Source organism: Protopterus annectens, chromosome 5.part0 (assembly GCF_019279795.1).
Source record: "Protopterus annectens isolate FY-2018-M chromosome 5.part0, PAN1.0, whole genome shotgun sequence".
Classification (NCBI taxonomy): domain Eukaryota; kingdom Metazoa; phylum Chordata; order Ceratodontiformes; family Protopteridae; genus Protopterus; species Protopterus annectens.
The window spans coordinates 248,996,763-249,013,759 of NC_056735.1; positions in this window are offsets into that span (position 1 = coordinate 248,996,763).

Consider the following 16,997-nt stretch of genomic DNA (forward strand, 5'->3'; position numbering starts at 1 on the left):
GTAAGTAATAATAATTATACAGCACTCTTATTGTAGCTTTAGCAGTTATAGATTAATTAGATGCTATATCAGACTTCATTATGAATTTGTAAAAACATATCTGCACAGTAGCTTTCAATACTACTGTTATCTGCTGAAATCCCAGATTTATGGATCACTTCTTTGCTCTGGTCATTGTAGGATTCATGGTTGTCTGGCAAGTACTTTATATGGACATAATTAAATGAGTGTCAGAATGTCATGTTAAATCAAATCCTTTACAATTATCTGTGTGTTTAGTAGCAAAATTTGAAATATGTTCATAATTATGGGTCCTTGTACACCCACTATTTATGTCAAGATATCCTGCTATAAAACATGGAGAGGTGTGGTCTGACACATAAACCAACAGTTGTGCTTTCCCAGGTAACAGTGACTATGAGTCTATAAAGTGTACAAAAGAGAGTTTCATTATGTTGTATTTCAATGGAAAAGAATAGTACTACACTCATGGCTTGTGGCTTTAAATACCACACTACCAAAATATAAAAAATCACCTGATTACAATACTGTGTTAGCTTTAAATCAATAGAAATATAGTGCTGTCATGCAATCATCAATATAGCACATGTAGTGCAGACCTCAAAACCCATGGCTGCAATGGCCTGCTGTCACATGTAAACACTGTACATGTAATCCAAGTAACAAAGGGATTTACTAACTGTTGTTATTGTTTAAAGTGCACTGTAACAGAATATAGTAAAATTATGTTTTGAAAGTTGGTTGTATAATGTGTGAAGTTGCTAATGTTCTTTTTTTCTCTCACCCCACCCCACATGTTCTATTTGTTATTTCTGGATTATTTATTTGTATTATGATTTCATTCTTATTCTTATTATTATACTATTTATTTAACCATATTTCACCTTATGATATCCTTTTTTATTATTTCCCATGTTTTGTTTATTATATCTAATTTTATCTTATCTTAATATACTTTATCTTTTTTATAATGTTATTTTTTTTCTATTTGTAAATTCTTAGATTATATTTGTTTCATGTTTTATTTCATTTTTTTAATGTTATTACTACAGCACAGTATCCACCTATGCTCAATCCACTGGCTGCAGCACCAAGGTCCAGCACTTCTGGGCTACCAAATGGTGGCACCCCCCCACTGTTCCTGCCCAACTTTGAACTTCAGGTAGATCTACTCCAGGGGCTAGGCACGTGGTCCCCTCTGGGAGCAGAGGCAGAGGGGATGCATACATCACCTGAGTTGCCAGATGTGGTGCACAGGATTGTGTACCAGACTGTGGGTACATGCCTATGCCAGATGGGGAACATGTTGTCCATCCTTGTATAGCAGACTGGCCATAGGCTAATATGTCAGCTACTACGCCTAGTGGCACAGTAATGGAACACTGCTGACAGTCCAATGTATAAGGACTTGAGTCACACTGTTACTGTGCCAACATCCATGGGACCTTGATCTCTCCACCACCACCCCAACCAAGCTGTTCACCCACACCTTCACTGACCCTGTCCTTGTCTTGTATATCTTGCCTGTCTACAAATGCTTCCTCATCTTCCCATCTTGCCTGTCCCAGACTTGCCTGTGTCCTTCCTCCAGCATTCCATTCTCTCCATTAAGAAATAAAATAAAAAAGGCACCTGTCCCCCCAAAAAATATATATTGCCCCACATATAGCAATCCATTTCACAGATATCTCTACTTGACACAACTAATGTGGTCCAATTGGCTTCACAATAAAATTATGTTGTTGTCACCCCTCTCTCTGGAGGTGACAGTCCAAATACAGATAAACATGTGTCCATGTGCCCAGTTGTTACTGTTGAAGAAATGGATAGCTATGGTTCTTCCCTACACCCTTCTTGCACATTCCTACCTTCCTTTCACTTTGTTTTCCTCCCTGCTTGCTCCTCATTTCACCACTGTCCTATCATCCCTTTTTCTTTTCTGTAAAGAATCAATGCACACCATTGCTAAGTAATGTTAAGCAGTAGAAGTACAAGTTTATATATTTAACATTATAATACACACTTGTACACGTTTTATCGGCACCCCATTTCAAACCCAGTACCACTGGACCTTCACAGCAATGCATTAATCCATCAAGCCACAGAGTCAGTTAATGAGGAGCTATATTCTAAGCAATAAATATGAATTCTCATATATTCCCAATTAAGCACATTTGCACGATGCTGTGCACCACGCAGCATTGCTTAGAAGCTCAGAGAAAATAACTCAACATTATGCAGTTCCTTTGTAAAATGCATGTGGGGAAATAATAATAGCATTAGAGTGAAGTGCAGATGGCCCAGGGTTTTAATCCAGGGGATGCATACTTTATTTGGACTATTGTGAGATTGTAGCTGACACAAAAAGTGGGGCTGCACTTTTTGGAAGTTTATTTTGTATAGATATACAAAAGATGCACATGAATTAGCATTGCACAAACCAATTTAGTTGTTTTCAACTAAATGGATTTCAATTTGTACAATATTCACTCTTTGTAAGTGGTACTGACAGGAATCACATGCTGTTTCACATCCAATGGTTTATGGCCTGTTACAAAGTGACACTTAGAACCTTCATGCTGCTGTCTGTCAAATATTTTCCATTTATTTTGACTTATGCATTGTTTGCTGGCAGGTGCGCACCATGCAGAAACGTGCAGAACTGATTACACATGTAAAATGGAAGCCAGTACCATAGGATTCAACACAAAGTAAAATACACTGTTTTATCACACAGGCCATGCAGTACATTGAGTATCAACTATATTCCACTATACTCAACAGAAAATGTTAATTGGTATGTACCCATACCTATATTCAAACACACACACACACACACACACACACACACACACACACACACACACACACATATATATATATATATATATATATATTAACACCAGTGAGGTGTGTGGTAATAGTTTAGCTCATTAAAACATGGTCAAGCTTCAGATTTTTGGATTTTTGGTCCAGATGGTACCAGGTTCGAAAATAGCATCATGTAATTCCTGCATTTTTTTTGCATATGTGTTGCAAAACTGCATACTAAATGTAAAATGTTGTTAAACCTCCAATTATTTTAATTTTAACACTGATGAAATTGAATGTTTTATTAAATCCAGGCTTTTCCAAAGATTTTAATTTTAACTGCCATATCAATTCAAATTTAGTAGGTGTTCACCAATTGCTAATCCCCTCATATCTTTTTTAACCTCATCTAACAGTCTAAATTTAAAAACATGTAAGGGGTGGCCTAAAATGTGCCTGCGAAGGGCTCTGGTATTTTGCATTTTTTTAATTTCAAGTAGGTGTTCATATATTCTTTCTTTAAACTTCCTAGATGATTTCCAGACAAAAAAGACAGACAATACTGCCAACTAGCCAGATAAACAACTTGGGTTGAATCACAGTTAAAATACCCATTGATGCTGTATTTGATACCTGTAATAATTACACTTTTACCTACTTGGATATGTTTACAATAAGAACAACTACCACACTTAGCCATTCCCATTTTTTATATGTTCTCTTCTTGTCTTTTTTCTCCAAAAGTGCTTTAAAGTACCTATGCTTCTTATATACAACCAAAGGCTCATTCCCCAAAACTTTCATGATTTTGTAATTGAAGGAGAAAATACACCAGTCATTCTTAATATGATGCAAAATGTCATCACTAGCTATAGAAAAAGCAATAATAAAAGTCATGGTGTAATTCCTGTATACCATTTCCTTCCCAAGAACACTAGGCATACCAGGTAAAACATTATCTGTGTCTCCTTCATTCAAATTATTCTCAACTAGATCTGGTAACTTCAGTAAGGGGGTATATACACCATTAAAATGCTTTAGAAGTACCTTGTGTTGAATTTCTGTAAGAAAGTTGGAAGGGTAACCATGTTCACTAAACAAATCTAACAAGATGTCACATTGACTAACAAATACTTCATCCTCAGTGGTCATTCTCACTAACCTCACTAGTGTCTCCTTGGCTACTGCCCTCTTTTGATGCTTAGGGTGCCAACTGGTGAAGTGAACATATGCTATCAGAAATGTTGTTTTCTTATATAAATTAGAATTAAAACATCTGTGAACCTTATTCTTGCACAGTTTTACATCTAAAAAAGAAATACATTCAGCATGATAAACAAATGAAAATTTTAAAAATCAGTGGAACTATTCAATGAATTCTTTTAAGCGGTCTTTTGAATTTGTCCATAAATAAAAGTATCATCCAGATAATGGGTATCATAAGACCAACAACCACTGTAAGTACTGTTTAATACAAATTTATGCTCCCACTGTGCCATCACCAGATTGCAAAACTGGGAGCACAGGCCATCCTTATTGCCAAACCAGTCACTTGTTTAAACAATCGCCTTCCAAAAATAGGAAATCGGTTGTTAATGCAATCTCCATAAGGCTTGTAAGCATGTTAACTTTATCTGTCTCTGTCATGTTAATATCAAACAATAGTTCCTCAAACATCTAAACCCCACATCGTGGTGTATAACAGAATACAATGATTCACATCGATAGTCACAAAAAACAATCCTCATCATATACAACAATATTAATTTTACTTTCAAAATTCCGTGAATCATAACAAATTTGTAATATATGAGCAACAGAATCCAGTAACTGATGGACCAAAAATTTCACAAGACAATGTGTTTTGGACCTGTTAGCATCAACAATAGGTCTTGGGGGGGGGGGGGTCAGTCATACACTTATGAATTTTAGGAATTCCAAAGATTCCAGTAACAACTGGATGATTGTTTTCCATAAATATGTAGACATCTTGATTAATTTGCCCCTGCATAAGCATGTCGGAAAATGCCATATCAATCCTGGCATAAGCTATATTCAGCTCGTTGTGTGAAACTTCAACATATGTTTTGATTATAACTGGACATTAATTCTATTTTTATAATTAACAGTATTCATGATGAGGTGAAATAAACGCTATAGTACCCACCACGTTGAAGAAATGCAGTCAGGAAACAAGGCTGTAATCCATTTATATACTGATACAAATTATTAAATTAATTAACTGAAGAATTCTTACAATCAGGCAAACTAATGCCTCTGAAGTCAACACCCCTCCCTCTACCTACTACAAATATATTACCAAAAAAAAAACTAACAATACAAGACAAAAAACTCTTATCAAACATTTAAAACTAAAGACATTCATCTTAATATAGAATACTATCTTTAGGGTGAAACAAGAAATAAAAACAAAGGTTGTGAATATATATATATATATATATATAAGCAAATATAGGCACATACTTTATTCATATCATACATAAAAAAATAATAAAAACCTTAATAAAGATAAAAAAAGTGACTAAAGTGTTAAATAATAAAAGCATATATATATATGTAAAGCAGTGTATAAATAATATAAAAATTAATAAAAAGTATACAAAGTATCTAACTACACTAAAAAAATAAGAGTAAGATAAGAAGGAAGCTTGGTGTGCTTACACTAAATACTAAAACTAAGCTACTATAGCTTATTTCATTTATTTACTTTACTTACTCACTAGTAGACTCAGAGTGTGTGTGTGGCATTTATATACTATATTCATATTCCAACCTACCCCCTTTATCAGGTTTCATTATCTTCAGTGCCTTGCCTTAACATAGTTGTTTCAACAATTACATTTCAAGTTTAGTTAAATTAAACATGTGCACACTGTGTGGTTTAGGTAATACACTCCTAATAATTTCTTCACACAATTTTTCATAAAAAAATCATATTATTTAGCAGAGGGTTGACTGTACTAGATTTATTAAAAAAACTATTAAAAACATCCAGCTCACTATTGTTAAACCATAAATCCAAGTTCACTTTTCTTGTAAATAGTTTTAAGTCTATAATACTGCCAGTCAAACTTGCTCTCCTGACAGGCATGAAACGTAATTCTTTGGAAAGTAAATCACCATATTCAACACTTAAACATTTATCTGAAAAGTTACACAAAGTAAAATCTTTGAAAGAATTAATTACCAAATGGGGGAACCTCATATTACTGTCCCCTAACTGAGAAGTCAATGACGTTGATTCCTGTAGTTGTTGCTTTGTATTATTTTGGTCTGGCCCTTGCTGCACAAAGTTCTCGCTCTGCTTCTGATTTTTGGAGATGGCCTGTGCCTCCCTTTCTTGAATTCTTTCTGAATGCTGAATACTGGTTGAATCTAAAGGGACTGCACTGCCAGAAGTATTATTTATAACTTTCTTATTCACCACTTCCTGCAGCCTTCCCATTGGTTGTTGCCAGTTGTCCATCAGTCTCTCTCCACATCCTGAGCATCCAAGTGCTCCGGGTTATGCGAAACGCTCCACATTTAATGATGAGCGAAGTCACTGTTCCGCTGTTCCAAATTGAACAGCTGTGGCTTCACTACATGAATTCTGATTGGTTTGTATACCGCAATTACTGCCAATCAGCATAGCAGTATATAAACCAATGCATAGGTTCATATGTTCAATAGTTCATACTAGGCTATTTGCCCTAGGGCATTTACAAGCCTAGCCAGAGTGTGTTTGGCTTTTGCCACCCATTTTAAATGAATTTTGCTATGCCCTTTTTCGAGGTTAGTATACTGTGCCTCTGTCTAACAGTAACACAGAAGTGATACCAGGAGTAAATCTAAGGTACATCCCAAAAGGGGCATTGTACTCAATTATGGGCCTGATGAGGGATGAGTAAAGAGGCACGATGACCTCCCCTGACCTAGATGTGAATCCCTTCATGATTAGGTGGGCTATATAAAATGTTTTTCTAACCACTTTGGCCACGTGGTTGTCGAATGAGAGATTGCTATCAACTTGGGTCCCCAGGTCCCTAATTACTTCTTCTGTACTTAATGGATTACCATCTATGTGGTAATTTGTGGGCACTTTGTTTTTGCCAAGGGGATGACTATACACTTTTGGCGTTAAGCTTGAGGCCATGGCTCTGGCACCAGTTGTCTGTTTCTATGAGGCCCTTTTGTAGGATGCTTGTGTTGGCTGGAGAGTCGATTATGGCACCCAGTTTGCAGTCATCTGCGAACTTGGTCAGCCAAAGTCCTTCTGTGTTGTCCTGTACCTCCGAGAAATATATACCGAACAAGAGAGGTCCCAGGACTGAGCCTTGTGGAATGCCACTTGTAACTGCTTTGGAGTCTGACATGGCTCCAGCAATTCTAACCATGTGGGTTCTGTCCTTGAGCCAGTTTGCAACCCATCTATTGACATAGGGGTTTATATTTAAGCTGGTGAGCTTATCTATAATGCCAGAGTGGGGTATTGTATTGAAGGCTTTTGCAAGGTCCAGGTAGGCTGTGTGGACCACCTTCCCCTCGTCAATGGCCTTGGTGACTGTTTCAAAGAAATTGACCAGGTTTAAGAGGCAGGATCTGCCCTTAACAAAGCCAAACTGGGTAGGATCCAGTGTCTGTAGGTCCCCAATATCTTTATTTATGAGGTCCATGATGATCCTTTCCATAGCTTTGCAGACCAAGCTAGTCAGGCTTATGGGGTGATAGTTTCCAGGATCTGTTGAGGCACCACCTTTGTGGAGAGGGACCACTGTTGCTGTACGCCACTCTTTGGGTACATATCCTGTAGTAAGGCTGAGATTGAACAGTAGTTTTATGTTTGAGTTTAGTTCTTCTTGGAGTTCATGTAGGACGCAGCCGGGACACCGCCTGGTCCCATTCATGCTGTGTTTTTGCTTTGGAGAGGCGGCTCTTACCTGAGCATCTGAGATGTCAGGGGCAGCACTCTGCTGGGATAGATATTTGCCCTTTGGTGGGAAGGGGGTTTTGCGCTGAACTAGTCAGCTAGGATGTTGGCAATGTCTGTGGGTTTGGTGTATTTTTTGTCATTTTGGACTAATTCCGAGCATATCTGGGAATTCCCACCCAGGTTCCTAACATAACTAAGGAAAGCCTTGTGATTATCCATTAGTGTCCTGTGAAATTTTTCTCTCGAAGCTGGCCTTAGACGATTTTATGAGTGCCCATAGTTTTTTGCTAATACTGATCAGAGATGTCTTCCCTTTTTAGGATTTTGCTCTATCATGTAGTAGCTTCCTTCTTCTATTGTATAGTTTGTTTATGGCTGGGGTCCACCAGACAGGACGCCTGCCTTTAGAGGATTGGGTCTTGGTTTTGTTTGGGATTGCATGATCCATGCATTCCTGAAGGTGTTCATAGAATGCGTTTATAAAGGATTCTGCAGTCTGGGCCGTATTTTCCACAGGCCCGGGGGCTTTGAAGGATTCCACCTCGGTTTTGAGGAGTGTGAAATTTGCTTTAGAGAAGTTTTTCACTGTGGTTTTCTGGGCAGGGGCTGGGGTCGGGATGTGAATATCTAGTGAGATTAGTTTATGGTCTGATCTTACCAGTGAGGGATACACTTCTGGTCTGGAGCATAGAGTCCCCATGTTGGTGATGATCAGGTCCAGTATGTTTTCCCTCTTGTGGGAGTGGTAACAAGTTGTTCCATAGTATTTGAGTTTATAAATTCTAAGAACCTTTGGGCTAGGCTGTTGGAGCTAGAGTAATGCTCCCAGTCTATGTTTGGGTAGTTGAAGTCGCCCAATATAATGGTGTTTGGAGAGACCTTCATATTTTCCAGTGTTCTCAGGAAGGCTGAGTGGGGTTCCTGGGTTTGGGAGGGTGGTCTGTAGCAGGCTATAAACTGGAAGGCAGTTTTACCCACTGTTAGTTGCACATGGATAGTCTCTGATGCTTCATGCTGTGCCACCAACCTGGAGGTGTGGGTATCTTTGATGAATATTGATACTCCCCCTCCTTTTGTGGTTCGGTCCAAGTTTTGGGGCCGAAAAACATGGTATGAGGTATAACCTGGCAGTGCTGGGGTGCTCTCGGGAGCCTTGAACCAGGTTTCTGTTACTGCACAGATATCGATGTTCTCCATGCTAAGGAGAGTTTTGAGTGCATAAATCTTGAGGTTTAGACTTCTGGCATTGAGTAGCATTACTCTTAGTTTCTTATCCCTTGTGATACCTATGGAGGTGGGTTTGTCTTTTGAGCCTTGCCTAAAAAAGGCACTATGGGGTGGCAAGAGCCTTTGCCAATATCCGAAAGCCCAGGGGTGACAGGTGCAAGCCATCCCTAGTGAAGCATCGTGGCTTGTCGAGCATGTCATCCCAGGCTGACAGGCACTGGATCCCCTTTAAATGACACCAATACTTAAGCCAATTGTTGAAATTGATCATCTTGTCTTTATATTGTGGCATCATTCTTGGTGAGGGTAAGATGCTACTCAAGGTCAGGGTCATACCGGCCTGGGCTACATGCTCAGAGAGCTCCTCTATGTCTCTTTTCATGTAGTCCAGGGAGGTACATCTCAGGTCATTCACACCAGCATGGACAATGACTGAGTCATATTTGTACTTGCCTTGGAGTGACCTGAGTGCTTGTGTTATGTGGCGGATCCTAGCGCCCGACAGGCAGCTCACCATGACCTTCTCCTTGTTCAGCCTGGTGAGCGGGACGTCAGTGTGCCTGATGATAGAGTCACCTATTACAAGTGTATCAGGTGTGTTGTTTAGCCTTAAGGGCTGTGTCTGTTCGGCACACTGGCTTTGTGAGCTATGTGTTGCACGTGTTTTGTTTTGGGGTAGCAGTTGCTTGGGTGTCTGCTTTGGAGGTCTCTGTTGCTTAGGCAGATTTTTATTTAGAGCCTCCGAGTATGTTTTTGTGTGTTTATGTGTTTGGTTTGCTGTTGTGATAGGTCTATGTGAGACTGGAATTGTAGTGAGTGTGGTTTCCTTCTCCTCCTGACTGGTTATGCCAGTTCTGAGTTGAGAGAGCTTAGCCTTCAGTTTGGCTATATGGTCAGTTTGGCTATATGGTTGCATCTCTCACATGTGTTGGAATTTGTTGGGAGGAGGAGAGGGTTGTCTGTGTACATGAGGCAGTTGTAACATTGCCTCAAGATTCCCAGATTCGCCAGCTGGACCCGAGAGGAGATTGACAAGTGACCTTTGGACATGCTAGAATAGTATTGGGAATTCCTTTATAATTGAAAAAAGGGCCAATGGGGAACAAGGCACTCAAGGGGAGTTTGTGAGGGTGTAGTGCTTTTAATTTTTTAGTGCTGACTTATATAATTGCTTTAGTGAGCAAGTGCCAGGCTTTAGAGTAGGAATAGGGTGTTTATTATGAGAACTAGATCAGTTCTAAGTGAAAAAGTAAAGAGCAGACTTTGTGGAGCCAAGAATGTTTTAAACCCAATTAAGCGGCGTTGCCTGATGCTGCGCTATGCGCAAAATCGCGCAAAGCCGCGCTAAAGTGGGTTTTATACAGGGGGACTTGAAAGAGCTAGAAATTGGCCCAAAACGGCCAATAGACTACCAGATTCTTGTGTTGGGATCACTCCTCCAGGGATAGATAGGCTGCTCTAAGCTCCCCACTGCCACTGGTAAACAAAAAGGCCTCCCTTTATCCAAGAAAGGAAATGGGCAACACAGGAACTTTCCAAAAGTCCAGAATACAGCAAAGCCTGTATTTGGACTACTCTAGGTCAGGAAAGATGGGAAACAAGGATAATTTTTTTTTTCTTTTTTGCAACAAACAGCAGGAAAATGCAATAAATATGTAACACAGGCTAGCGCACTTGAGTGTGTAGCATCAACAGGTAAATGCAACAAACAGGACAAACTTTAAAAGTGCAGGTGCAAAAACAACTTTAAACAGTTTAAAACAGTTCAAGAATGCAGAAATACTTGCAGTTTAGCTAGATCGGACAGTCGCCCAGGTAGTAGCAGGAAAAAAACACTTTTATCAGGTTAGCAGTCACTCTTTTAGCCTCTCTGCTGCTAGTACCACTCTGCAGGACCACTAGGAGCTTGGCTGAGTAGTAACAAGCACAAAAACCGTGCCAAAGCGGGTTTTATACAGGGGGACTTGAAAGAGCTAGAAACTGGCCCAAAACGCCAAGAGATTACCAGATTCTTGTGCTGGGAACACTCCTCCATGGATAGATAGGCTGCTGTAAGCTCCCCACTGCCACTGGGGACAAAGAATCCTCCCTTTATCCAAGAAAGGAAACGGGCAACACAGGAACTTTCCAAAAGTCCAGAATACAGCAAAGCCTGTATTTGGACTACTCTAGGTCAGAAAAGACGGGAAACAAGGATATTTTTTTTTCTTTTTTGCAACAAACAGCAGGAAAATGCAATAAATATGTAACACAGGCTAGCACACTTGAGTGTGTAGCCTCAACAGGTAAATGCAACAAACAGGACAAACTTTAAAAGTGCAGGTGCAAAAACAACTTTAAACAGTTTAAAACAGTTCAAGAAGCAGAAATACTTGCAGTTTAGCTAGATCGGACAGTTGCCCAGGTAGTAGCAGGAAAAAAAACACTTTTATCAGGTTAGCAGTCGCTCTTTTGACCTCTCTGCTACTAGCACCACTCTGCAGGACCACGAGGAGCTTGGCTGAGTAGTAACAAGTGCAAAAAATGTGCCAAAGCGAGTTTTATACAGGGGGACTTGAAAGAGCTAGAAAATGGCCCAAAACGGCCAATAGACTACCAGATTCTTGTGCTGGGAACACTCCTCCAGGGATAGATAGGCTGCTCTAACCTCCCCACTGCCACTGGTGAACAAAGAAGCCCCCTTTTATCCAAGAAAGGAAATGGGCAACACAGGAACTTTCCAAAAGTCCAGAATACAGCAACGCCTTCATTTGGACTACTCTAGGTCAGGAAAGGCGGGAAACAAGAATATTTTTTTTGTTTTTCTTTCTTTTTTTGCAACAAACAGCAAGAAAATGCAATAAATATGTAATACAGGCTAGCGCACTTGAGTGTGTAGCCTCAACAGGTAAATGCAACAAAGAGGACAAACTTTAAATTTCAAGCGCAAAAGCACGCTAAAGCTGGCTTTAAAGCAGGGGGTTAGAAGAGATAGGAAATGGCCTAAAACGGCCAATAAGCTTCAGGTCACTTGGATGGAACCACTCCTCAAGGGACAGATAGGTTGCTCAGAGCTCCCCACTCTCACTGGTGAACAAAGAAGCTTCCCTCTATCCAAATAAGGATATGGGCAACACAGGAACTATGCTGAGAACTAGCTCTGCTGCCCTTCCATATTACACAGTGTTGGCTGTGCTCTGCAGTTTTTGATTGGCTCATAGACCGCATTTACAGCCAATCATGAATGCGGTCTACGAGACAATCAAGTAAAGCTTCTTAGGAGGATGGGAGCCAATGAGAGCTCCCCAATACAGGCCAGTCGCATTCTGGGAAGCCTTTTCACACCAAAATAATGGCTTGAAAAAGGCTTCCAGGAATCAGGGATTTTACTTTTTGCAAGTTGCTTGCAACAACAACTTGGAAGGAAGAACTCTTGAAGACTGGGAACATTGGGATTGGGAAGAAGGAAGGAACAGCTGTGGTGAAGAGTTTGGGACTTGGAAGCCAGCCTGCTAGGAGAGGAGTTAGTGAACTGAACGGACTTCAGGGACCTTGCTTGCCGCTCCTTTGGTGGATCAAGATCGGTCAGAAGGCTAAGGTTTATTTTGCTGCCTGCTGGATCATTGTTCATAGTTTGTGCCATGGACTGTCTTTGGATTGCATTGAGCTGCTGGTGCTGTTTACATAGGTAGAGGTAAGTGACTGTTTTAGCTTCAATAGTTAAGGTTAATGTTAATGGTTAAGGTCAATGATTAGGCAAGTATTTCCCTATCCTTGAAACCTGGTAAACTGGTACAGATCCTGTTATTGTAGCAAGTTTCTAAGTTTATAAGAGCAATATTTAGTGTCTCTGGGCTGCTTGTCCCCCTAGTACATCTGATACTGTTATTCTAGCAACTTTCTAAGTGTTATAAGAGCAATATTTAAAGTGTCTCTGTGTTTGTGCTACTTGTCCAACTAGTACATCTTAAATGTAATTGCAATTTTTTAGAGAAACTTTATGCCAAGTTGGGTGCTGTTATTCTAGAAACTTTTTAAGTTTATAAGAGCAATATTTAAAGTGTTTCTGTGTTTGTGCTGCTTGCCCCCCTCGTATGTCTCTGAAAGTAATTGCCATTTTTTAGAGAAACTGTGTGTCAAGTCAGGTTCTGTTATTCTAGCAACTTTCTACATTTATAAGAGCAGTATTTAAAGTGTCTCTCTGTTCAAGCTTCTTGTCCCCCTTTTACATCTCTGAAAGTAATTGCTATGTTTTTGCAGAAATTGTATGCCAAGTCAGGTCCTGTTATTCTAGTAACTTTATAAGTTTATAAGAACAATATTTAGTGTCTGTTTATGCTGCTTGTCCCCCTAGTGCATTTCTGAAAGTAATTGCCAATTTTTTGCAGAATCTGTATGCCAAGAGTTTATAAGTGCATTATTTCTAAGTTTATCAGAGCAATATTTAAAGTGTCTCTATTTTTGTGCTGCTTGTCCCCCTAGTATGTTGGGCAGGGCATTGTCCAGATTTTTTGGACTAAGAGGTTGAGAGGTATGTCAGGATGGATGTCAGAAGTGAGTTATTTATAGTAATGAGATTAATTAAAGTATTTGGTTTTGTTTTCAGTAGAACTTTGGAGTGCAACTTGATTGTGCATTCTTGCATTCTTTGGTCATAACTGTTCCAAGGCATGATGTCTTAAATGACACATTCTTATAAAAGTACAGAAGGTCCTGGTTTTAAGTACCCTTTTTTAGGCATCTTTGCCAGGCTCAGAACTGGCTGTAGAACAGGGGTAGAACACATCTAAAGTGGTGAATGTAAAATGCGAGTAGTATTGTTGTATGTGTGTGTTGCAAGTGCATTTGTTAAGCTGGAAGTGTTTATCCTTGGCATGGATTTTGAGATATAACCAAGGGTGCTTTGAGAGTACTGAATGGCATGAAAGTCACTCTTCCCTTCTGCAACACTGGTTAGGTGGGCAAGTGAGCATCAGAGGAGTGAGTGTCATTGACGAAGCAAGGAAGTGAATAATCTGATCATATAGGCCTTTATAGTAAACAAAAGGAGTAAAGATGAGCAAGAGAAGAGGGTGCAAACTCAGGAAACTTCCAGTGATATGGGTAGGTTATGGCCCTATTGTCTCATATTTTCTTTTGAGGAGATTTTCTAATTTTACTTCTGCACTATAGCCCCATTTGTTTGTCATTGTTTAACACTATTGTTTTACAAACCTGCTAGGCACAGGCTGCCCAGATTACAATGAGGACAGGGATGTAGATACAGATCACACCCCAAAGAAGAGAAGCTACACAATTTTTCAGGCAAGTGCCTTTGACTGGCTGTCTATGAGTAGGCGCAGAGTGAAATATGCCTTCTGCAAGACCTGTAACACGGATTTCACAATCCATCAAGGGGCAGACATGATCTGCAATGACATGCCGACAGTGAGAAACACAGGCAGAATTGCAAGCATGCAGCTGGAAGATCTATGGTGGATTTCTTTGGACCTCAGAGTTTAGCAAGTACAAAGGTGGTTGAGGCAGAGGTTGTTTTTGTGTCTCTCTTGCTAACCACAACTTATCATTTGCAGCAGAACACATCCTGAAATTTATAAAGAAGTGTGGAGAGGATCAAGATGTTCTCCGGAAAATGACATGTGGCGCAACAAAGGCAGCATGCATTGCACGGGATGCTCTGGGGCCTCATTACCAGAATGATGCTGCAGCAGCCTGCCAGAAATCACCATTCTGTGTGCATATGGACCAAAATACAGATATGGGAGATGAAAAACTGTTAGTGATCCTTGTTGGTTATCTTGATGAAAAGGCAAGCAAAAATGTGATAAGGTTCCTTCATATGCCAGAATGTGTGTCAGGAACTGGACACATAATGTTTGATGCTTTAACGTCCACTCTGACAAAATTTAACATTCCAATTTCTAACACTGTGGGCTTTTCTTCAGACAAATGCTGCCTCAATGATTGGAAAACACAATTCTGTGTTGTCTCGTTTAAAGGAGGTGAAGCCCACAATTATAAATATGGGGTGTATCTGCCACTTGGTAAATCTCTGCAGTAAGGCTGCTGTAAAAGCACTACATTCACCAGTTGAAAAACATATCAGAGGTGTACTGCCATTTCAGTTCCAGTGCACAAAGACAACAAAAACTGCAAGAATTTGCTTTTTTCACAGATACTGACCCCCTCAAGATCATTAGACATGCACCTACTAGATGGCTCAGTCTTGGTAAGGTAATTAACAGAACTCTGGACATGTGGCCAGCTCTAAATTTGTATTTTCTGTTTGTAGAGCCAGTTCTGCTAAAATTGACTTAATTTCTAAAAACCTGCAGTCATGAAGTGCATATGATTTTTCTGTTTCTTAAGTATGCACTTGAACCCTTATTGGAGTTCAACATCCAGCTTCAGAGCCGAGAAAGCCAGCTACTGACACTGCATGCCACTGTACATAAACTCCTGCAGCAGTATGCTGGCAGACTCCTCAGACCTGCAGCTGCTGTCAGACTAATTAAACACAGTGATGTGACAGTGTTGACTGACAGTAGCTGTGTTCTACCAAATAGTGAACTGCGTATTGGCTACGAAGTCAAGCAGTACATGAACAGCCATGAGGAGGATATTGCCAGCACAGTCATTGAATTTAACTTTTATAAAAAAGTTACAGCTTTTTATGCTGCATTACTGCAGAAAATGCTGAAAAAGATTCCCATGCAGGATCACTTACTGAAAGATGCTGCATTAGTTATTAATCCAGCCAAAAAACTGGACATTTGTTCGGGACTTGTGAGGGATGTTGGCTTCCATCTGGGTGTGTGAAAATGATGTTGAGGTTGAACAATTAATCAATGAGTTTACCCAATATCAGATCAAGGACACTGGGAATCTGACAGGCCCAGTAGATGGGCCCCACTCATGTGTCAAAGTACTGTGCACACCTTCTGAGGGACCTTTGCACTGAAGGAAAACTGCCACTCTTTAAGCAGCAGATGATGAGTCTACTTCTTGCCACACTCAAATGCACAAGCTGAAAGAGAATTTAGCATGGTGCGGAAAGTGAAAACTGAACTGCGTCACTCTCTGAGTGTAAAAACATTGAACTCTTTGTTGGCAGTTAAAATGAATGAAGAACTGGACTGCTGTGATATTAAGCTGCCAAAACATAGGTTCATAGGTTCATAGGTAGGTACTAAGCTATCGGCCCAAGGGCCTATGTAAGCCTAGCCAACAAGGTTCCATGGCTTATGCCACCCAAGAAAGTTATTTTCCTGTGACACAGTCGAGCAGAGACACAGAAGTGATCCCCGGGGTGTATTTCCTATTTCCCATCCACTCATCAAGATTTTTCTTGAAGAGTGCTAATGAAGAACTTTGCTTGACATAGATGGGTAGCTTGTTCCAGAGTATAGGAAGTCTCTGGGACAGGAATCTAACCATGTTTTAGAGACTGCCAAGAAAGCTACAGCAGAATGCAATAAGTCTACATCTGGCATATGACAGGATGGTATTTAACTTGGTATAGCTAAAATCATTTGTGTGACTTGTAATGTCTGTTTAGGAAATGTAGTAAATGTGATTTTTATTTTTGCAAAGTGCTGTTTCGTTTACATGGTGTGGTTATGGTATTGCAGATTATAAAAATAAAGGTTTTGGATGTGAGAAGTGTGTCTTATTGAACTTTAAAGATGTTCTACCATGCTCCATGGCAGTGGCACATTTTGTGCAGTGCGAAAATAGGATGTTCCACATTTTGTCCATTTGTCACACATTGTTAGGGTCTGTGTTCCACAATGGCCTCTTAAGAGGTTGAGACCTATGTCCCCACCTTCCAACAGGATCAGGGTAAGCCAAATCACTGTTGTAAGTATCCAGATCCCTTTGAAATTTGAGTAATTTAAATTTCATAATAATTCCACATTCATTGTCCACCTTAGAAAATATGTTTCAGTAATTTGGTTCATAATACTCAAACAATATGTCATTAATTATACTTGCATTGAAAATATCTAGTTCATTAGACAAGGAT